This window comes from Vicia villosa, linkage group LG2 (assembly GCF_029867415.1).
Source record: "Vicia villosa cultivar HV-30 ecotype Madison, WI linkage group LG2, Vvil1.0, whole genome shotgun sequence".
Lineage (NCBI taxonomy): Eukaryota > Viridiplantae > Streptophyta > Magnoliopsida > Fabales > Fabaceae > Vicia > Vicia villosa.
Window position 1 is genome coordinate 221,777,114 of NC_081181.1, and position 24,759 is coordinate 221,801,872.

Below are 24,759 nucleotides of genomic sequence, written 5' to 3' on the forward strand. Positions count from 1 at the left end.
TGGACTTGCTATGGAAGAATTCTCTACCTTATTCAAGAAACAACTAAAGAGGATTTCTATCTCTTGATCTTTTCAGGATAATAATCCTTATTTTGTACCCGTCAAGACATGAAAGTGAGGTTCTTTTGTAGTCTCTTGCAATGAAAAAATACCCCATGTTGAGCTAGCTGCTTTGTGCAAAAACTTGTGCATCAAATGAAGAAGTATGCCAACAAAGAGAAAAAAAGGTAACTATTTCTCAAATATAGGTTATAAAGGAAGATTGTTTGTATGTTATCTGTAACTTGTAGGATGATGTAACCTCTTTGAACTCCAAACTTGAAATCATGATCAAGTTTTGGGAGAATGGTGAACAATTAGTTCTAGTATGTTGAGAGATTCTTCAAGATTAGAAGATGTCTGTAAACCTAAAAGGGATATGGTTTGATTTTCAAGGCTTTTACAAGCAAAGAAAATATTAAGTGACCTAAATTTGTTCCCATTCAAAGACAGAGCTGAGTAAATGATGTTAGACAAAATGTTTCAGCATCATACCAGACATCAGAATCCTCAAGCTAATGGTAGGAGCTTGAACTAGAAATGTCACTTCTGCAGTAAAGATAAGCATATCAGGCCACTTTGTTCTCAAGATGTATGTTTATCTTAAAGGTTGACCAAGCAGGGGATAAAAATCAAGGAAGGTGTTTCCCTTAGAGTTTTTTTATGCAAAAAAGACTGGTATATCTTTTTTGACACTGGCTGTTACATACACATGAGTGGAGTAGGAGTTATGGTGAATTCTATGTATCACTCCATCTTCCATGACAATTTGGAAATGATGCCAAAAGTGGAGAGAATTGAGAAAATGGATGGAACAAGACTTCCTAGTATTGATGAGGTTCTTCCTATTAAAGAAATAATGACTAGTGTGATAAACATAAGACAGTTGTGTGACCAAGTACTGAAGACAAGTTTTTTTAAGGAATAATGTCTGGTCACTAATGAGATGAATGAATTCTGATGAGGGAGTCAAGCCCAAATACATATATTATTTGTATTGTGCCTCAAGAAACCACTTGCTCATCTACATGTGTAATGATCAAAGCAATATGAAGCCCAAATGTTATACTAAAAATGGTAACATAAGATTGTTGACAAAGTTCTAAAACTTCCTTGAAGGGGTGAAAAACACTTAAAAAGGGGGGGGATTGAATAAGGGTTGTTTCTTTTTGGAAAATAAAAATAATGAACACAATTATTTTTATCTTGGTTCGTTTGAAATCAAACTACCTCCAGTCCACCCTCACAGGTGATTTACCTCCACTAAGGATTTAATCTACTAATCAACAACTGATTACAATGGTTCTCCACTTAGATCAACCTCTTAGTCTTCTTGAGTCTACAGATCACAACTTGATCACTCAAGGAATTTTGGTTTACAAATATATACAAAAGATTAAAGTTGCTTCTAAAAAGTTGTAATCACCAAGTGATTTTTCTCTTAAGCTTAAGTTCTAAAACTCACTAAGATTACAAAAGTATGTCAGTTTGAAGATGAAGATTAGTTGCTTTGTTCAAGAGCTTTAGCATGAGAAATATTCAAAGAGTGTAGAAGATTGTAACGTAAGCTCTAGCCTTTTTCTTTGGCTGACTTGCTCTTTTTATAGGCGTGAGAATGTGGATGTTGAACAGTTCTGCATTTAATGCTTTGCGTAAACAGTACAATGCTGCATTTAATGTTTCATGCTTTTGTCAACTACCTCGAGCCTTGCTTCAACTGCTTTTTTTGACTTTGCCTTTTGTAGCCATACTTCCAACGTTCCTTTTATCAAACACACAGACTAACCTTTGTAGCTTTTCATCATTTACTTTCTTCTGGAATTAGACTTTATGCTTTGCTTTGTTCATCAGAGTTTCCAGCGTTTGGTGCAGATTTGAACTTCAGCATTTCAAACTATGGAAGTTCCTTAGAGTGTGATACCTTCAGATCTTCATAGCTTGCTTCTAATAGTCATGATCTGATAACTTCAAGACCATGTTCTGATGTCTTCAGACCATGTTCTGATGTTCTGATGGCTTCTGAAAGATAAGATATTGCATACTCTTTTACACTTTTCCTGAAATGGAAAAAGTAACTTATTAGAGTACCACATTGTCTTATACAAAATTCATTCCTAATGTTATCATCAAAACTAGAAAATATGATCAGAACATTTCATGTTCTAATATTTCCTATCATGAGACCAATGAGGTCAATACAAGGTGGAAGACTTACAAAACAAAGGCTTGCCTATAAGGGTGCTAATGATTTTTCTAAGAATAATGTGTTAAGAACTGTCAGTAGTATTAGTATTTTTTTATCTTTTCTAGGAGTAAAGAGTCTTGCATGTCACATGTCTTGACATGTCAATAAAGAATAGAGGAGTCTAGTGTGGTTGCTTGTTGTATGCAACTAGCTATTTAGGGGGAGCATGATAGTATGCCATGCTTGGTGCTACTGCTATTGTTGTTGTTTCTACTTCTACAAGATGTCATATCATTTGTTCTAACATCCCAACTGTTGAGGTTTATGGAGGACCTTGGTTACTGTGCTCTGAGTTATGTGTGTTGCTTTTGCTGCATGTTCTTCTAATGTGTGAACTAGGGATAGTTCAAGGTAGAGTCCAAGATTGGTTTTCTTGTGCTTTGGGTTTTCTCTCCGAGTAAGAGAATTGATTTTGTATGATAGGGGGTAATGGAATTATCTCATTAAACAATATATTGAGTTGTGATAATCTAATTTGTCTGATTGTACAAGCTATTGGGCTTTGTTAATATAATATGTCTTCATTTGTATTGAAGATGATGATGTAACTGTTGTGTATCACTGATATATTCATATGTATGCATTTTGTACAAAGTTTACATGTAGCTTGTGTTTTTTTGTGGTTTTATTCCTATCTCTAAGACTTAATTGTGCTTTGGTTGTTTTAGCCAAAATTTGCAAAAGGGAGAGATTGTTAGATATATGGTTTTGAGGTTGACATTAATTTTTCTAAAACATGGTTCATGAAAGATGTCATAACAATGATGTACACTTAACCTCTTTTACACCACGTTGGGCGACATGTGTTTAAAATCAAAAGTTTCAACCACACCAAGATCTTCTTATTTAAAATATAACAATAATATTAGTTTTATAGATAAATGTGATGAGTGAGACAAAGAACAACAATAACCAACTAAATGATCCCAAGCAACAAAAGAAAATTTTAAATAGTGTAAGTGAATCCACAACAGGCAAGAGGAAGATAAAATATTTCTACACAAAGAATTTGTTTTCATAGTTTGATCAAACCAATTTAATATGGGGTACAGAGCAACTCTTTGATTTTCTGTACTTCAAAAAGTTGTTATAAGAGACTACAGATGAGTTTCAAGAAAATAGTCTCTCATGTTTTTAAGAACTACTCCTATTTTCTATCTCAAGTGTATCTCAATATCTCCAACTTTTTATATATGATGAATCACAAAAATTTAAGGTGTTTAGAAGTGTTTCTCAATTCCTTAAAATCCCTCCAAAAATATTTAAATTCCAATAACTCCAAGGAATTTCTACCCTTACCTCCATAACTAGGATTGCCACATTTTTCCTCCGTCTTTTTTTCTTATTAAAAAAAAGTGACAAAGATCCATATTTATAATATCATGTAATTTTAATGGCCAAATATATAAAAAGGCCCAAAAGACAACATATTATCAAACTCATCTGCAAACTATACTGACCCAACCTGAGACCAAAGACTCGCCTAGATTGCCCAACGATGATCAACTACATTCATTCTTCGGAGCTCTACCACCACTAGCCAACTTCTTGTCGTTGCCATGCAACTAATGATCGATGGCACCACATTCGATCCTCGTCGTTGGACATCAGATCTTCATTGGACCACCGCCCTATGCTTCGCATTCGCCGCCGACTGCAGTTGAGGCCTAAAATATATATAATTTCTCTTCACTACTTTAAATTTTGAAACATAATTCTACTTATATAATAAATATATTTAATAATTTGCAATTGAACTTATATTTAAAAGACAAAGATATCAAGAGGGTTGCAATTAATAATAAGAAATAGTATATATTTGTTTTATTTTACAGTTTTGTAACTGTTTTTCCATCCAAAGAAAAATATTTATTAATTTTTTCAATTTACCAATAGAATACGTGGGGTTTATCAAATGATACTTTCAGTAAGTGGCTTTTATCATAATATATATTATAAAAATATCTTTTCTATAAAGTATTTAACAAATTTGGATGGAATGAAAAACTTCAAAATATTTTAAGGATTGTATTGTTGTAGCCTTGTAGAGCTTGTCCGTGCTAATATATAGGCCATTTTGCTAATGTATTGGGCCTGTGTTACCCCCACTTACTAATAATTTTAACATAATATTTTCATACTTAAAATTAGACTCACACCCGTGCGATGCACGGTTATGTTCTTTTTAAATATTAATAATAACTATTATAATCTAAAAATATTAATATAAGTATTATTTATATTGGTTGCTTCTCAAATTTATAATATAATTTAGTTGTTTTATATGTAAAGCTTATCATAATTTAAAAATATTAATAAGATAATTTTTATATTGGTTGCATCTTTAATTTATAATATAACTCAATTGTAATAACAATTTATTTGAATATTTGTACTTGCACTGGTTTTTTAATGGATAGTAATTTTTTTATTGGTTGATTTTAACAATAGTAATTAATTAATTAATTTTAATTAGTAGTGGATTGAATAAGTAACCTATTTTATTTTTTGTATTTTTTATTTAATAAAAATACATAAATTATTGTCTTATTTTTTATTCATATTTTAAATTAATAATTATTTTTAATCACATTATCATTAATTAATAGCTAATAGAATTTATTTAAATAAAGTGGAGTTCTATAGCACATAGGATGGCAATTATGTTCTATTTAAATATTAACGATAACTATTATAATTTAAAAATATTAATATAAATAATTTTTATATTAGTTGCTTCTCTAATTTATAATATAACTTAGTAGTTAAATTAAGATGACGTGAGTTAAATTAAGATGAAGTGAGTTAGTGGAAAGTTATGATAATGTGAGTTAGCAGGAGGTTTTGAATAATGTGTGGGAAGTTATTATGATGTGAGTTAGTGGGAAGTTTTGAATAATATTATTTAAAAAAATAATGTTAATAATTGTTATATTTATTATTAATAATTAATTAATAAATTATATTATTAATTAATTAGTTATTAATTAATTAAAAAAAAAAGTTTTGGCGGGAAGATGTTGAGGGAGGCATTCTAAGATTATAATTTAGTACTAGTACTTTTACCTGTGCGATGCACATGACTGATTAGGAAGATATATAAATATAAAAAAAAAATTATATTTCATATGTTATGAATATAAAAATTACAATTAATTAGTGAAATTGAAATTCTTAGAATTGGTAATTTGAAAAGAATTGTATAAAAAAATCAAAAGATTTGAATAATTAAATGCAATTATAGATTTAATAAAAAGTTAGGAGGGAAACTTATTAAGGATTAGGAGGGAAACTTGTATTTTGTTTTAATATATTAAAGATAGATTACAACTTTTGCTATTGAAATTTTTGTTTTCGGGTTTTAAAAAAGAAAATTTCCCAACCTATCTCATTGGATCTCTTAAACACTATACGAAATTACATTTTTGTCCTCAACTTCCGTAGATGTAGATGTACATCAGAAAGTATCCCATATTTTGAAAATTTTGTATTCGCATTTACGGAAGCTTATAAAACATAACGAATCTTGGGATTTTCCCAATTAATTGGGAAAATCCTAAGTTCCGTAGATGCATCTACAGAACACTCTATTGTCAAACCCTATCAAACTTTTTCGTAGATGTAACTACGAAAGATTTTTCACAATTAATTGGGAATTTGGATTTCTCAATTAATCTAAACCATCAAACCTTTCCGTAGAGGTAACTACGGAAGATTTTTTCCAATTAATTAATTTACGACGTAATTGTTATAACATAGTGAAAGTTGAGATTTTCGAAAATCCCAAATTAAGTTACAAATTAATTAATTGAGAAAATCCCAAATTAATTTCTCAATTAATTGGGAAAGTCTCAAATTATTTAAGTTCATCAAATATTTCATAGATATATCTACGCAACATTCTGATTTTCCCAATTAATTGAAAAAATCTCATATTTCAATATGTTTTAAAGGGTTCTGTAGATATGTTTATGGAAAAAAAAACTTTAAAAAAAAATGCTTTCGGAGATGCATCTACAAAAGTACGGGGGCAATTTTGTCAATTCGATGGTGCGCCTAATGCCTATGAGGTGTGGGTTGAAAAATTTTCTTAAAAAAAAAGTTTAGATTTCTAGTAAACATTTACAAGTTTTTTTTTAATTAAACTTATGCATTTATATCGAATATTTAATGAAAATCATATTTTTTAATGAATTTTTGGAATTTTTGAAATTGTAAGATTATGCATTTTTATCGGAATTTTTTTATATGTTTAATGAAATCCATTTTTTATTTTTTTATAATTTTTTTTTGAAATATTTGGTGTGCCTTATCTGTGTATTTAATGACATTTTTGAAATTACTTGTAGAAATACATACATGTATGTAACATATTTAGAAGTTTTCATTAAAAACACATGCATACCGTAATTTTCAAAATTGTCGGTAAATTCATAGGAATGAAAAGATGTTTTAAAAATTCGATAGATCAATTTTTTAATATTTTTTTCATTTTGATTTTTTTGTCTCTAGTGAGGATCAAAGGAAGAGACAAGATTTCGCTTAGTTTGAGCGATTGAGCAACTGTAGAGTTCTCGGGTGGAGGCAATGGAGATGATGGAGAGCAATTACATACTAACAATGGTTGAGTAATCCTCACCGATTCTCACAATAGAAGGATTAAGCAGTCTCGGGCATCTTGTACTCTACAATGTATAAAAGGTAGAGCTAGACGAGTCAAAGATCTTGATGACGGGCCATATGTTGTCATTGCTGATGATGTAGAGTAAACAATTCATGATGATAGCTAGGTCCCTTCTTATGTTGATATGAAGGTTCCTGCTCTAGCTGACACGAAGGTGGCAGCTCAGGCTGATACAGAGTCGTCTGTACACACAAACGATGGATTTCTTATAGGGCCTAATGACCCTACTTTGTTAATTGGGTATGTTGATCACATGTCATTTAGATTATGGTAGAGAGAGGTATACATATTTTATTTTAAGTTTATTTATATATTACTAATTAATTAAAAATGCTTTAACTGTTACAAGAGTGCGCCCCATTGAAGATGCACACCCATGGGGCGAAGTTGAAGAAATTCTCTTGTATGTAAATGCCATACGAGGTTAGGGGAATTGTTGCTGATGTAGGTTGTTGATGTTTGTGAAATATTCCCTCACCATGCTCGACGCTCAATTGTTGTCCGTTTTTAGTAAATGATGGCATTAGGAGACACATTCCTTTTATTTTTCATTTGGTGAGATAACGATTACCATGGATGATGTCTCTATCATCTTCCATCTCTCTCTCTCTCTCTCTCTTGCAGGTGACTTCTTCATTGCTCTTGTCATGAACTAGGAGATTGTCTCTATGCCTGCAAAGACATACCTAAGGGTTAAATCGAGTTGGTCTTAGATAAGTTTAGAGCAGACATGGGTGCTCACTTACGTATATCTTGGCTTTGAGTTATGTATTTGAATATGGTGGAACACTTATGTATGAGGCGACCACTAGGGTATACATGTTTCATATTGTAGAATGTACTATTTTATACTAGTAGGGGTGTTCAAAAAACAAGTTAACTGAATTGTATACTTAAACTGAATTGCATTGCACCATAAAAAACCGAACCATTTAAATGGTTATTGAACTGAACCATTTAATTTACACAATTTAACTTCAATTTAAAACCGATTCAGAACCAATTTTCTTTTATAAACTGTTTTAATTATATAAATTAGCTTTCCATAAAAAATTCTTGAAATTTTATTTTTTTAAAATATTTTTTCCTGAAAATATAAAAAAAAAACAGAAAATACGTTCTTTTTACTTTATAAGGTGATTTCAGAGATTGACTTCTGAAAACAATTTATAGTTAAAAAAAATTCATTTTATAAACAAAATTTTCAACACAATTTTAGAGTTAAAAATTATTTTACTAAATTATATAAATGAAAAATATTTTTATTATATTTCATAAGTAAATTTTGAATTATATAAAATTAAATATATAATACATTAGGAAAATCACCTTATAAAGTAAATTCTGAAAAATTCTAAAAAAATTCTAAAAATAAGTTTTTTAACTATAAATTTATATAATACATTAGGAAACATTTAAACAAGTTGAAAATTGACCCAAAACCATGAAAAACAGTTTCTGCAGTGCATGTACACATTCGTTCTTCAGGCCGACACATGTAACTTAATATTAAAGCATGTAGCCTCTGTTTCATTTAGGCCGATACATACTACAAGTTTACAGATTATGTGTCGGCACATATGATGCTCAAGTCGGCACATGTGCATCAATATTGAAGCATGTAGCCCCTAGATTACTCAGGTTGGCACATACTGTGTCGACACATACGTTCTTCAGGCCGACACATGTAACTCAATATTAAAGCATGTAACATATGTTTCATTTAGGCCGACACACCACTTTTTAGGTTGACAATAATGCAAGTTTACAGATTATGTGTCGGTACATACGATACTCAAGTCGGCACATGTGCATCAATATTGAAGCATGTAGCCGCTGACTTGCTCAGGTTGGCACATACAGTTACACAGGCCAACACATACTGTTAAAAACAGGTAAATGTGTCGGCACATGCATGTCATAAAGCCGGCACATCCTGTAAGTTCTTGGTCACTATTTCAATTGTGTATTCTTCCCTTTTCCATTTGTTACCAATGTTCTCACACTATAAATACATCTCTCATGCATCATTTCAAACTGATGAAACCATAACTATTTTTCTTGATTATTCTTCATCTTCAACCTTGAACCTTTGCATACACACTGACAAATCACACAAAATCATATTTTATTGGGGTGCCATCTAGACTCGGTTGATAACATTCAATTTAGGTTGGTTGTAATATAAGATTGAGGTTGAGAATCAAGGAGGTTTCATCCGGAAAAACTGTAAGAACTTTTACCTCAATATCGTATGAAGATTTGAGGGTTTTTGACAAGAAATATGCAAATTGGATTCGAACGAGTGAAGACTAAGAAGAACAGGTGATTCTTGCAAGCCTATTAGCACGAGACGATGAATCAGTAGGTACTCTTGTTACAACAATTTGCATATTGAATTCGACTGAGTGAAGACCTTGAAGAACATGAGTTTCTTGCATGTTTTTCTTAATGATTGTTTATTTTCTCTTAAGAGTTTAAAAATTCCATTATGGCCCAGGACATCTATTCACCCCCCCTCTCTAGATGAGTTGTCGTAGTCTAACAGCGGGATCGAGGTCCTATTAATGATGGCTCCCCACGGGCCACCAAATAGAGGTCTCGACATTCTCGTTCATGGGGTCTTCAAGAGTACAGGCGAAGGATCAATGCTTTGACTGCAGACGATGTTATCTGATACACCATGCATACCATAGAATACATCGTGAGTTTGATGACACTGCCTTTTTTGGATTATCGTGATGAGGGAGTCTTGTGGCTAGGTATTTATCTGAAAGGAGTCTGCGCCAATTAAGATATGTTTAGGGCATTTCTAAACAAGTCTCTGTTGTGCCATATGCAGATATTGGTAAATGATTTCAGTCTAACATTGTCAGCATCAGGAATGCGATTACTATTAGAGAGAATGAAGTTAAGGTGTCTTTCCCTAAGTTATCATGTTAAGAAAACTATAAATAAAAAGTTTGACTTGAAAAAACAATAAAGATATTACAAGTTTTAATAAAATTGGCACATAATTTGTAAAAAAAATATTTTCCATTTTGTTTTTACCTTTTTGATATTAATATGTTAAATTTGAATTCAACTTGAAATGAAAAATTTCCTGCAAATCTTTTGATATTTCAAAAGAGAAGATTATGATTGTTGGTGTGTGCAAATATAAGTGATTTCATATTTTAATATGCATTTGAAATCATGAATGAAAAAGCTCTAGTGTCGATTGAAAATGTAATTGTGAGGCAAAGAAGTCTTAACTGTGAGCACCGAAAGAAAAATTACAAAGTTTGTTCATAATCCGTCAATGTGTTAATTCAAATATCACATTGTTAGAACTATCCAAATATCCCCCAATGTGTTAAGACCCAATGGGATAATTAACCATCACATTGCCTTAATTATTTGGGATGGAATAAAGTAAAAATATCAAACTGTCATGGACTTCACATCTTGGTCTTATGATGAAGGAAATAGTTAAGTGGATTTTTTTTTTCCAATTTAGGCCACACTACCTTCAATTTCTTTAACTCTATAGATATTGATGGGTTTTTGCTTTTTTCCCCATCGTTTTGTGTATCAATTTTTTTTAAGTATATTTAAGAATATCATCGAAGAGAAAGTAATACGGTGATGATGACAAGTATAAGAAGGTAAAGTTGCAAGGTTTAATCATTAGTATTTGTAAATGTTATATCAAGAATCAATTGTTGAGTTCTTCACAAAGTTAGTGATGCAAACAACGAAATCACATGAATTCGTTAAATTAAAAGATCTTGCACACATGAAATTAAAAGTTCTTCAAGAATTTATTGAAAATTTCTTCACCCACCTCCTAACCTTCTTGCCCAACCCTGGTGAATTTACCACACTACCCCTTGTTTCGGAAGTTCATTTCCGAAAAGGTACTTTTTTTGTTAAAAAATGTGTTTTCGGAAATGTATCTCCGAAAACGTGTTTTTTTTAATATAAAATATTGATTTCGGAGATGCATCTCCGAAGTAAAGTTACTTTTCAGAAAATGTGGTGTTTTCGGAAGTTCATCTCCGAACGCACCCCCTTGTAGGAATTCGGAAATGAACTTCCCGAAATATTCCAAGACCAAATTGGTCTTGGAATGTTTCCGATATACACTTCCGAAATAATTAATAATTATTAAAAAAATTAAAATCAAGGTGAATCAATACAATTAATAGATATAAAATCAAGGTGAATCAAAACATCCTAAACTATTTGAAAGTTAAAAATTATTTTCCTAACTTATATAAATCAAAAACATTTTAATTCCATAAGTAAATTTTAAATTATATAAAATTAAATATAAAATTTATTCATTAAATAAAATTAAGACAAAATCTTTTTTTAATTTTTTTAAACTAAATAAAAAATTATCTCATTTTTAATTATGAATCAGAATAGAAATATATAAATATATAATAATAATTATTAATTTTGTAAGTGAAATATATAAATATATAATATATAAATATATAATAATTAATATATATATATATATATATATAAATATATAATAATTATTATAAATTAAAACACTCATTTTTTTTAATTTTTATAATTATTATATAAATATATAAATATATTTATAATTAATATATATTAACTATTATATAAATATATAATAATTTTTATAAATATATAATAATTATTATAATTATTATATAAATATATAAATTAAAACACTAATTTTTTTAATTTTTTTTGTAAATACATAATGATTATTATAAGTATATAAATAAAAAATTATAACTCATTTTGTAAGTGAAATTATTTTAATTTTTTAATTAAAATTATTTTAAATTTTAAAATATGAATCAGAATAGAAATATATAATAATTATTATTCATAACTAATAAATTATATCAAAATATATAATTATTATTATTTATTACTCATAAATTATATCAAATTTATAATATATAAATTAATTCATATCCTAAAATTAATTTTTGGAATTTTTAGATTTTTTTTGTTTTTTCGGAGATGCATCTCCGAATTAATCAAAATCCCAATTTTTGGGATTTTTTCGGAAATGCACTTCCGAAGTCTGAAAAAATTTAGAAAAAAAAATGTTTCGAAAATGCATTTCCGAAGCAGGGATAAAATGAGATTTTCGCTGGGGGTGACCCCTATAGGGAGGTGGGTAAAGAAAAAACCTTTATTTTTTTTTTTTTTGGTTTATAACCACCGGTTTAGTCCGGTTCGGGGGAACAGCTCTGGCATCAAGTGGGTCAAGCCCCCTCCCGATCGCAGTTGCGGGGGATCGAACCGTGGTTCTCCCTACCAAGTCCAGCGCCAATCACCACTGGACCAACTAACGATTGGTAGAAAAAAAAAAAAAAACCTTTATTGAAGTATGTGAATTGCTCAGAAAAAGTGATCAAGGAAACATGTGAATTGAATTCTATATTTGATCACATTGTTAAATTATTTACTAGACAAGTATACAGTTAGCTAGTTAATTTTCATTGCATTTGTTAGGTTGGTTGAAATTGCTGGATATGTAAGTAACTGTATCCATTACCTAAAGAAGAAACCTATAATGGAGGCTATGATTAGTGATAGTAGCTCGTGGGTGCTGAAGAAAATTTCCAGTCTTAGAGAGCATATCCCAAATTTGCAACCTGAATGGGATCACATGGTCCAGAAGCAGAAATTCAGGATGAAGCATTTGTATGATAAAATGATGGGTGATTCGACTAGGGTCCCTTGGAGACATCTTTTCAAAGACAATTGTGCTAGGCCTAGGGCTGCTATCAACACGTGGTTGGCCTGCCATGGCAGACTGGGTGCGAAAGATATACTGAGTAGATTTGGATTGATCACTGAGCGAGGCTGCAGTCTCTTTAATGTGACAGATGAAACTCTGGATCATGTTTTGTTTGACTGTAGGTAGTCTAAAGCCGTTTGGAAGCATGTGTTGCAATGGATAGGCATAACTCATGAGCCTCAAGTCTGGTCTATTGAACTTGGTTTGCTTATGCAGATGGCTGCTAAAAAAGGGTGGAGATTCAAGTTGCTCAAGGTTGCAGTTGTTGAAACTGTCTATGGTATATGGTAATACAGAAATGAAGTGATTTTTGGAAAACATACTAATAGAAATACTAGCATAGAAATAGGAGAAAGAATTATAGAGAAAGTGATGTATAGAGGTTGGTATTCGACCAAACTAAGAAAGCATATAGCTACTTTAATGCTCTAGTTTAGTTTTTGTTTTATTGGTAGATTGAATCTTTGATCACCCTTGTATTTGACTGTTTTTGAATTAATAAAATATCTTTTGATTAAAAAAATGTTTTAATAAAATGATAAAATATCTAAAATAACAATTTAACAATAACTATTATTCAAACTAAATTTTCATTCAATGCTTTCATAAAAAAATTTATAAATTTTGTTTTGAGACAAAATTATTTTATACTATAAAATTATTTTGGGTTTAATATACTTCACCCCCTGCCATTATAGCGAGTTTTGGTTTGAGCCCCCTGAAATTTTTTTTTTATTAAAAGCCCCTTATAAAACATAAATCCTGGATTTACCACACCCTTTTATCCTCTTTGCTGACTGGGCTTGACTTAATTGATGATGTGGCAAAATAAAACTTGATGACTGTATATGACAATGGCTTTTACCTTTTTATCTCTTATATTCAATTAAAATATTAATTAAGAAGCAATTGAAAATCTGTATAACCTCCACCACCTCTAACGTCTTTGTTTTGTCTTTGTTTGGCTTGACTTATTAGGGTTTAACATTTCAACTCTCCAAAACACCGAATGAATGAATCTCTTAACTCCATCTCACTCGCGGCATACTCCCATGACGCCACTGCCGCCGCCGGCATTCGTTCTCGATGAACACGTCTTACATTTTCCATAATTACACCATCATACTTCCCAATCCCAGTTACCACTTGTCCGCACATTTATTTTGCTGTCGATTTTGAGTGAGTACTTTTAATATTCCTCACCATTTTCTTCTAACAACGGTTGATTTATTAATTTGCAAAGGGCACAAAATTTTAAGCGGTTGCATGCTTTCCCAGCATTAATAGCAAAGCATCTGTGCGAAAAACCCATAAAAATCATTTCTCTACTCATACTAAAGAGCCAAGGCCTCCATCTCATGGGGGAGAAAAGTATGCCCATAAAATATGTTTTGGGTGGCAGACACAAAGAATCAGTTTTCAAGCCCTAACTTATTATGTAGTCCCATTTTATTTGAACTGTTGTGACTGTTTGAGAGTGAAGGGAAAGCCAAAGAAATTTGACCATTTAAGTTTGCAAGTTCGAGCATACCTCAGCACAGTGCAGATACAATCTCAGGGCCAGTTCATGCGATGATACAGAAGATAGAACTTCAATGGTCTGCATCAAAATACTGTTACTATTCCATCACACGATGATGATGACGATGATATATGGCGCAAAAAACATATATCAGATATGACTTAGTGTACTACACACTACACAATATGCCGAAAAATTTGATAAAAATAAACGTTTCAAGATAGTTCAATGAAGAATGTTTTAAAGTTGTAAGTATGGACTTGTGAAGTGAAACTAAATTACTCTTGAAGATCAAAGTACATTTTTAATTCACCTCGTTTAAAATCTGAAATATTTTTCTGGGTGTTGCAGGTTCTTCTTCTCCTGTTATGTCTCCATCTTGGCCTTGCAATTGCCTGATCAACTGCAGTAAAGCATGATTCAAAATGGAAAAACAAGACAGAAATAGCTTAATACTTTACACATAATATGTGAATCCACTTAGATAGGGAGGCGTACAATTTGTGTAATAATTAATATGATGACATATTATTTGTCACAATAAAAGCCACCACAAGGTTATTTGAGATTTGACCATTTAATCATAAATATAAAACCTTGAGGCTCTAAAGTTGAAGTCATTGGCTCATTGCCATTGTACAACATTTTGCAAATGTGTACAAAATGCTTTCACAAGGGGCTGATTAAAAAAACCATCTATAATAGATTGATGTATTTATTATGGAATTACTTGTTTTTCTTACAATATCCTTAACTATATTATCTCATTTCATTGATTTCTCTCTCAGCAATAAATAGTTAAGGATATTATTGACAAACTAATAAATATGTTACAGTGAATTTTGAACAACAACTAAATAGGAACAATTTTTTCCAATAAATGTGGCAGTTAAAAAAGAACAGAGGAAGAACTTTGAAACAAGAAAAAGAAATATTAGTACAGAAATCATGCTTCATGAATTCTAGAGGTACCATTTTATCTTTTGGTTCAAAGGAATTGCTGCAAAACATTAATCACAGAAGGGGAAAAAATCCATTGAAAAAAGTTTGTAGCTATTTCAGGATATCTTTCTCTTAGTTCTCACTTTGTGTAAAAGTCTGTCTCATCATCAATTAAGTCAAAGCTCAGTCAGCAAAGGTGTGGTAAATCCAGAATTTATGTTTTATAAGGGGCTTTAAATAAAAAAAAACTTCAGGAGGCTCAAACCAAAACTCGCTATAATGGCAGGGGGTAAAGTATATTAAACCCAATTATTTTTAAAAAAAAGGGCAAAACAAACTGCCTATCTCTAAAACCCTTAATCTCTTTATTCTTCTTCTTTCATCCCTTTCATCAAATTAACCAATTCTAAAAGTGTTCAAATGAACTTGCATAGACTTGAAGTGAAAATTACAAGAGTAATAAAAGTATCTTAAAATTAAAACTAACTTTTTAATTCTTATCTTATTCTATGTTTACATAAACTCCAAATTCCAAAATACAACTTATCATTTTTTTTGTCGATTATTTTTTATATTTTAATTTTGTGTTTGATTTTGAATGGAAAAATAGTGTTTATCATTTAAATTTTGTCACAGAGTTTCGCTAACTCAATTCATTTGAGTCTTCGTAAATTATGTTAACATACACTTTAACAAACTCAATTTAGATACACTTCCACAAATTTAGTTATTTATGTAAATTTGAATTTTTATATGTATCTGAATTTATTTTTTTTTGGAAGAATTAAACTTTATTAATCCAAAAATGGCATGAAGTACAAGCGATCAAAGATTCAGGTAACTTAGGGGTACAAACTGACAAGGGAAACTAAAAATTACATAGCCATAAGGGTTGTTATATGCTTTTTCAAGGCTTTACAAAACCAACTCCTGTATGTAATTTTCTCAATAATCCCATCAATCCTGTATGTAATTTTCTCAATAATCCCATCAATCACATGTTGAAGGTTACTATCTTTTCCAAAGGCAATGTAGTTTCTGTGGTTCCAAGTCCCATACACTGTTTCCACAATAGCTAGTTTAAATAGCTTAGCTCTCCATCCCTTACCTCTTCCCATGTTGATGCTCCAAGTCAATTCATCATCCCAGCAAGAGGGGCTGTGTGGTTATGTAAATTTGAATTCATTTCAGGTAAAGTTAAAAATTAGAATTTCAAGCTACATCTGCATGAACTGATGCAGTGCAGGCCAGCAGCAAGTAGCTCTAGATCACTGGGCCGACCCAATTGATTTACCAATAAATATAAAAAAGACGTTATAATAAAAATTTAATAAAAATTTAATACATCAAAAATACACTAATAAAAATGGACAAAAGTAAAATCAATTATAATTAAATTTATTTTTTGTAATTATATAATTGTATTTTTTATACACCATTTTAATTATTATAATTAAAGTTAATAGTCATTTACCCCCTGTAATATAGGTATGTTTTGATTTATCCCCTTTAAAAAAAGTTTTTAATTGAAATATTAAAATTCTAAGTCTTTTGCTCTCTAGATGGAAAAAATTACCCCCGGTAAAAATTTATTTATTTACCACTCTAGTTTCTACACGCTTAGAGTTAGAGGTACCTAAAAATTATAGGGGATATTTAAAAAAATAAATAAAGGGGTAAATCAAAACACGCATATATTACATGGAGGAAATAACTACTAACCCTTATAATTAATTCTTATTTAATTTAAGTAAAAATTTAAAAATAAGATGTAAACTCATAAATTCTTATTTGAAAACATATAGGTTTATTAATTTGTAGTAGAATGATCTTGTGATTTAATATATAATTTTTCCTTAAACATGATCATATATAGTAGTCAAAATCGAGCTGGACTTGCCGATTCAAATAGTTGGACCCAATACTAGACGTGCGGTCGTTTTAAATGACTACTAAAATCGACCTATAACAGAATCTGAAAAATAAGATGAAGAGAATTTCTTAATGTACATTATAAGATGGAAAACATTATAAAAATTAAAAAATGCATCTTCAGACGCATCGTTAATCATTTAAAACACTTCAAAAATGTATTTTTGAAATAATTTTAATCATAATATTAGAGCGATATTAAAAAACGAATGAATTGTGCGTGTATGAAATGCGTCAAAAATTTCATTTTCAAAATATAAATATATTTTTATATTTTCACGATATGTCCTATTAATTCATTGAGTACATTAAAAAATTGTCTAAGATGAAAACCGGTTTAAACAATCCAACCAAATTTCCCTTTTTTAAATTTTTTATATTACAAGAGAACAATGTTAACTTTGGACAGAATGGGCCTAACACTGTAAGGCCCAAAACTGCTCCGGAAATAATTTTGCTTTTAGTCTGTGACAGATACTCGCTTTTATTTTGGCAATTTTTGAATCTAATTTTTAATACTCTCAAGCACACTAACACAATTTCATTTATACTCTTTGATTTCAGAGATACATATTAGGAAGTATTTTTTTTGTCGAAATTTGATTTTTTTTAGGAGCTACATATATGGAAGTATTTTAAACTAAATAACATTAGGAAAAACTTCATAATAATTCAGTTCAGGGAATCTTCCGGAGCTACTTCTACGGAACGTCTTAGCACCATAATATTTCGTACATATAGCTCGGAAACTTTCGGCTATATTTTGAACCAGCATGATTACTCCTCATTATTGTTTTTCTTCTTCAACACTCCCCTTCACCAACCAAAAAAAGCTAACATCATCAATATCATTTTTCACCCAAAAACTCCAACTTTTTAGTGCAACAAATCAAAGGGAACAAGAGAAGATTGAATTTCAAGTAAAAATTCAACTTTGTCCATTACATTGCTCACATTAATCATCAAACTTTTGTAAAAAAATGTAGCTGTTTCCATAGGTACAACTCCGAAACGTGATGAAGATAAACACTTTTGGGTGTACATCTCCGGAACATGTCTGTGCTATTTTTTTTACAGCTTTTTTGTAATTTTGTTATTGTTTACAAATAGTTATGGTGCACCCCGATAATATCTCAAAAGAATTAGTTTCTACAAACGATGTTTCTCCTAATGTTCAAGGGGTTGTCGTGAAGTCGGTAGATGTCGATGGTGGCTTTAATAACAAGCAAGAGTTTGATGACAATGATAGCATGCTCACATGGATTCGTAGGACTGCAACTAAACTTGGTTTTGGTGTGGTAATAGGAAGATCGAATAATGGTTCAGAAAGAAGAAACGCTTTTGGTAACAATGTTGTGTGAAAGAAGCGCGACATACTAGACTCCTCTACATAAGTTTAAAAGAGAGGACACGAGTAGTAGAAAATGTGGATGTCCTTTTAAAATTCACCTAGGTTTTCGATAAATTTGGGGTTTCTTATGTTGTGTTTCACATAAACACAAAAATGTCTCAATATGATATCAACACCCGTTGTTATGTTGCAAGTGTCACCTACTCCGACGACAAAACACCAGGGCAGACGATCAAACTCAACGACTACATCTCGCTCGACGATATCTTTGACGAAATCCATTATCGTCTACCTTACGGAGACAATGAAGGGAACATTGTTTACAACAACTTTGAGCTCAAGAAGCGAGAGGATGTTTTGGCGATGTGACGAACATATTTTGGTTTCGAAGAGAGTTGGTAGCGATGGTACGAAGAACGGTCAATCAAATCTTAGAGATGTGCAAGCGTCCACCGGGCTATTGAAATGTAATATTTAATTTTCTGTTAAAATCATCAATATAATGCCGATTTTATTTTATGAATGTTAATTTTATCGTTGCAAAGTTGATTTTCTGGTATTCTATTTATGAGTTTCTTCTATAAAAAAAAATACGTCTGAAGATACATTTCCAATAGCAGAGAAATATTTTTGAAAGCACATAAAATGCCTAAAAACTCTAAAGGATGGGAAAAAAATTCTCATTTATAAACACATACTCGCACACTTTATATTTTAAACTTTCCAATGTGAGACTTGTTTATAAAAGTTAAAGTGTTAAACCACCATTGTTTATTCTGGACACAGTATTTCAACGCTTCTCCAATATTAGTTGGAACATGATTTGCTTAGAAAAAAAAAAAGTTGGAACATGATTTATAAAGTTGAATATGTTTTTTGTGAACTTTCATAATTGTGTTGTTCGAACTCAAAAATATACATGAGTGATAGATAATTCTCAATATTTATAAAAATAATTTTGAAAATTTAAAACAAAAAATAAGAACTTAACTTCTATCAGATTAAATGATAGTCAATTTATAATAAGACGGATCAATTTTTGTAATTAATATTTTTTAATAAAAAATATTTGAGTAATAATTTAGAATAAACATTTACTATTTACCTATTTACTTATTTCAAATAATAAATAAATTTAAAAATAAAATTAATATAATATTAATTTTAAATATAATTAATAAAATGTAAATCTTAAGTATAATTAATTAAATAGAAATAAATTAATTAATGTTTAGTTGAATTATTATTTAATTCATTTATTACAATTTTATTCTAATTAATAAAATACTTTTACAATATCTATTCATTATTAAAAATATTAACTATAATTGGTCTATTGTATAATTTTAAGGGATTTGAGTTGATTCACATGGTTACCAATTTTATGTTTTGTTTTAAATTTTAAATTGTTTAATATTACTATAAATTATGAGAGTTATTTGTCATGTACATTACTTTTTTTTTTTAATTCATAACTTTTTAATTTCATTGTTGTTTTTGAAATTATTGAAATCTAAAAATATTAACTATAATTGATCTATTGTTTTAAACTATTGAATTTTATTTTTAAAGTCATAATTTTTTAAATTATTGGAATCTAATTATTGTTTTGGACTTTTCGCAAGACCTATAGAGAAACACCTAAAATCGAACTTTAAGTGGAAAAGCACACGAAGCAGATAGACATTCATTTTAACTAGAAGGAAGCAAAATGCATCAATCACCATCGGATACTATTTTACGGTAGTCCGAACATCACGCCACATCACACAAAAGTAGTTTCAACCGCACATCATTTTAGGAATTCAAATTCATTCTCACTCACACTTTACTTCAAAATTTTTTCACTGACTTAGCTGTTGAAGTTGCTCTCATACTTTCACAAGACTCTAGTGACTCAAACAATCAAACAAAGACAATAGTAATGAACAAAACCATTGAATTAGCCCAGACAGTCAAAGAAAGACACCAATATTTTTTTTTCATGCTAATTCCTCTTTAGATAATTTATAAATTTTAACGCCAAAATTTGGAGAACATGTTTGAACACTAGTAAGGCGACCTAGCCTCTATTGAACATATGTTTGCATTGGCCACCTCGTTAAGGAGTGTAACCAGGAAGTATCCACCTTTGAAGTATTTTACGCTCTCTAAATATACTTCAAACATTTTGGTGCATTGCCTAAGATATATCAGGCCTTGACCCTGAGGCAATCAATGGAGTTGCGTTGAGCCTTAAAGAAGTGCAAGAAGAGGGGCATAATGGGCACACATTTCTTGTATTCGCACAAATATTGGAAGACCTTGATGTGTGCTCAACTCACTTGATATAATTGCGAATGGGTGATTAATAAATGATTAAGCACCCCGACCTCAAAATCATAGAAGGGATGTGAAAACATATCAAAGAGAATAGAGATTAATGGAGGGAAGCAACACACTAGTCGAATTTATTGCAGGTCCTTTAATCTTCCTTAGGGAGAATTTCCCTTAGTCGTTAAAGGGTTCGACTGTCGTAAGAGTACACTCTAAACCTCCTTTAATAGCAAAGATAGAGGCGGTATCCAGGGTCATCCACCCACACCGACGAGCTATCCCCTATTTCCTTACAAATTTCAGTATGAAAACCGTCCATTATAAAATTCATTCCAACACGTAAAAAAAAGAATAAAAAATCTTCCTAAAACAAACTTAAAGGTAAATATGGCTTCCCTATCAAAGGGCATATACAACAAAGGGTTCGCCATGCAAAATAGATAACCAGGAGCCCTTGGCCTTCTTCTCCAAAAATCTTAATAAAGAAAGCAAGATTGAAAGAAATGGGAATCTATGATTTATCTTAAAAGAAGCAAGTGTGGGAGCTCATGTACTGAAAAAGGAGGCATAAACTAGTCTAGGATGAAGGACTGCACGAGAAACTGACAACAACAGAAGAAATCACAAACGAAAAAGAAAATATGAATTTCTCAAATCCGCAAGTAGAGAAAAAAAGAAGGTTCATATGGTCCAATAACTTCTTATAAGCATTTGCACTATAGTGGACCAAGCGATCTACCACATCAGGAAATGTGAACTACACAACCAACAGTGGAGATATCATCGTAAGTTGTTCAAGAGTAATCGAGTATCCTTAGACAGAGAAGGTACCATTAACGCCAGACATAGGGTCATACGTCATAACCTCATAATGAAACGTCGATAACTAAGATAGAGACATTTAATGCATTTATTTTCATTGATGGTGATATCTCATCAAGACTCTTCACATACTCATGATATCATCAAACTTGAAGGTGAACATAAAAAACCCTTGTTCTATAGCATAAGAATAAGGGCTTGGGAGACAAGTGTTGTGAGTCGTTTGCAAGACCCATAAAAAAATCCAAGATCGAACCTTGAGTGAAAAAGAATGTGGAGCCGGTAAACCTTTGGTATAACCAGAAGCAGACAATTACGCCCTATAGCGCATCAATATACTTCCAATCCTATCTAACGGTTGTTCATACAACACAACACATCACACACGAGCATTTATGGTATTCAAATTCATTCTCACTCACATTGTTTTTTATTTGTTTCACTGGCTTGAGTGTTGAAGTGACTAACCTTACAGGTCAACCTTCTCTCTACCGTATTGAAAATACAAATGGACATTTCTTAACCCACCACCTAACCTTCTTGGTCACCTCTGGAGAATTTACAAAAATACCCCTTGTTTCGGAAGTTCATTTCCGAAAACGTACTTTTACTGGAAAAAAAAGGTATTTTCGGAAATGCATCTCCGAAAAGGTGAATATTTTAATGAAAAATATTGGTTTCGGAGATGCTTCTCCGAAATAAAGTTGTTTTTCAGAAAATTTGTGTATTCGGAAGTGCATCTCCGAGTTCACCCCCCTTGGAGGAATTCGGAAATGCACTTCCAAAATAAGGTCTGGACAGAAGAAAAATAACCAACAAGAACGATTCGCTGAACCAAACCCAACCCTTGTTCACCTACCTTCTCCTTTTCATATTCCCGGTAATTACACTTTCTTTACTTTTACTGTTTTTTTGTTCTTACATTCCACTCACATTACTCTCATGATCATGAAACCCTCACATTACTCTCATGATCATGAAACCCTAATGGGAAAATACACCTAATTTAGGGTTTGTTTTGATTATTCATCCAATGTTTTTACCAAGAGGTGTAGAAATTGTTGCCCTTTTGTTAACACAGCTGTTATAATTTAAACATGTTGTAAAATATCTTGTGAGCAACAAAAACTATGCATAGTTTAAATATCTTGTAAAATACCTCTAGAAATCCATACCACATTGTAACTTACCAACATAATAAACAACAACAAAAACTATACACTTAAAGTTTAAAAAACTTATGAGCAAACTATACTTACATCATAGTGGTGTAGATCCTTATCAGCCACTCGCAACTGAAAATGATTAGCACGAACTTGAATTTTCCTTCCGTATTGACCGTAACCAGGTCGATTAGGGAACCTAACCGCCTTCTGAGACGACGAAGCTGACTCTAGAGTAGCCTTCTGTTTAACTTTGGCAGTCAGGCTCTCGATGGAAATTAGAGCCAAACTCAAGGAAGCAACCGGCGCAGCAACAGACGGAGTAACAACCGGCGCTGCAACAGATGGAACAAATGGAGCTGCAACAGGTGGACGAACAACCGGAGCTGCAACATATATAGGAGTAGGAGTAGGGGTGACCGATGGCGAAGCATATGACGGAGGAGGTGGATGTCCGGAGGAGGTGGATGTCCGGAGGAGGAAGAATCGGCGATACGTCCACCGCGAGAGCCACGACCACCACAACCACGGCCTGATCCTGCAGCATTGACGGATGATTGTTGAGAATGTGCAGGAGATGGTTGACTCCGGCAATTTTCGGGATGGTTTCCTCGACCGCGGCGAGACATTGTGTTGAAAGCGGTTACGAGAGAGAAAATGTGTGAGTAGAGGAAAAGAGTAAAGATCGAAAATTGATTTTGGATGTGATTGGAAGAAAAATGGATGAGAGAGCAGACTTTTAAGTAGGAAAGTGTTACCACATTTCTTAGAAGGTAACCGTCTGAGAGTGGTGGGGGAGAAAGAAAAGGCACTTCGAAATTTCAAATTAGGTTGATTACAACTCGTTCTACATTTACTATCATTTAAGAGACTTCCCAATTTACTATCAATGCGATTACAATTTTTGTCCTGTAATAGTTTTCTTACCTGATTGTAAAAAATAACTGAATTTTGATGCATTTCGGAAATGCATCTCCGAAAACACCAATTTTTTGGTGTTTATGGAGATGCATTTCCGAAGTATAAAAAAATCTAAAAAAAAATTACTTCGGAGATGAATCTCCAAAATAGGGGTAAGTTGAGGGTTTCGCTAGGGATGACCGTTATAGGGAGGTGGGTAAAGAAAAAATCAATAAAAATTCACTACAATAAGACACAATTTTGCCAACTCAACTTCATTTCTAATTTGTAACTAAACAATTATTAATCGGATGATTGTGACAAAACTCTAAGGTAGAGAATCTGAATACAAGTATTAGTCATCATTTTAAAAGATAACCATACATTGATTCACGCTCTTGTGAGTATGATAACAAAAAAAAAAAGTTGATTATCAGATTCAATTGATATGCCGTCATGAAGTTCAAAACACGACAATATTACTCCTAAACTACTAGAATCACATATGCTTATCCAAAAACAAAACAAAAAAACTAGAATCACATAATTTCTAAGAGTTTAAACTCTTGACCCCTTCAATAAATTCACTCAAGCACTTCCACTCATAATGAGAGGTGCCCTTTGTATCTACGGTTAAAATTGTTGCATAGTGGAGAGTCAATATCTGGAATCGAGCATCACAATTCATAATATAAGGATACACATGTAAATACGTTACTTTGATGGCATCCACAAAATTAAAATATTCCTCTCTTTTAGACTTTTTAGCACCGCGGCTTTAAAAATAAAAAGTACTAAAAGGATTGACAAGTTGGTTTATGGCACTCATCATGATTCGAGAAAAATGAGTATGATCTGAGTCAGCTTATGTTATTTTCTAGATTGAGGTGGACCCCATATCATATTTACAACCATTAATTGCATAAACTAATAAAAAAAACACAGTCTTGTGTTCTTGTCCATGCACTTTATCACTGCCTCCTTCCCACCTCCTAATTGCAAAAAAATCTTATCCAAGTTTTGTTTGTTACTCACTAGTTGCTTGTCTTAGGTCTCTTTCT

General features: G+C 31.4%; 1 long non-coding RNA gene across 1 annotated transcript; it reads right to left on the reverse strand.

Moving 5' to 3' along the window:
• Positions 1-13,993: 13,993 nt before the first annotated feature.
• On the reverse strand, positions 13,994-14,933 carry LOC131648309 (uncharacterized). The gene is made up of 3 exons (XR_009298102.1): positions 14,586-14,933; positions 14,282-14,350; positions 13,994-14,045 (listed from the first exon to the last, which is right to left on the reverse strand). It is a non-coding gene; the product is annotated as an uncharacterized LOC131648309 (long non-coding RNA).
• Positions 14,934-24,759: the final 9,826 nt, after the last annotated feature.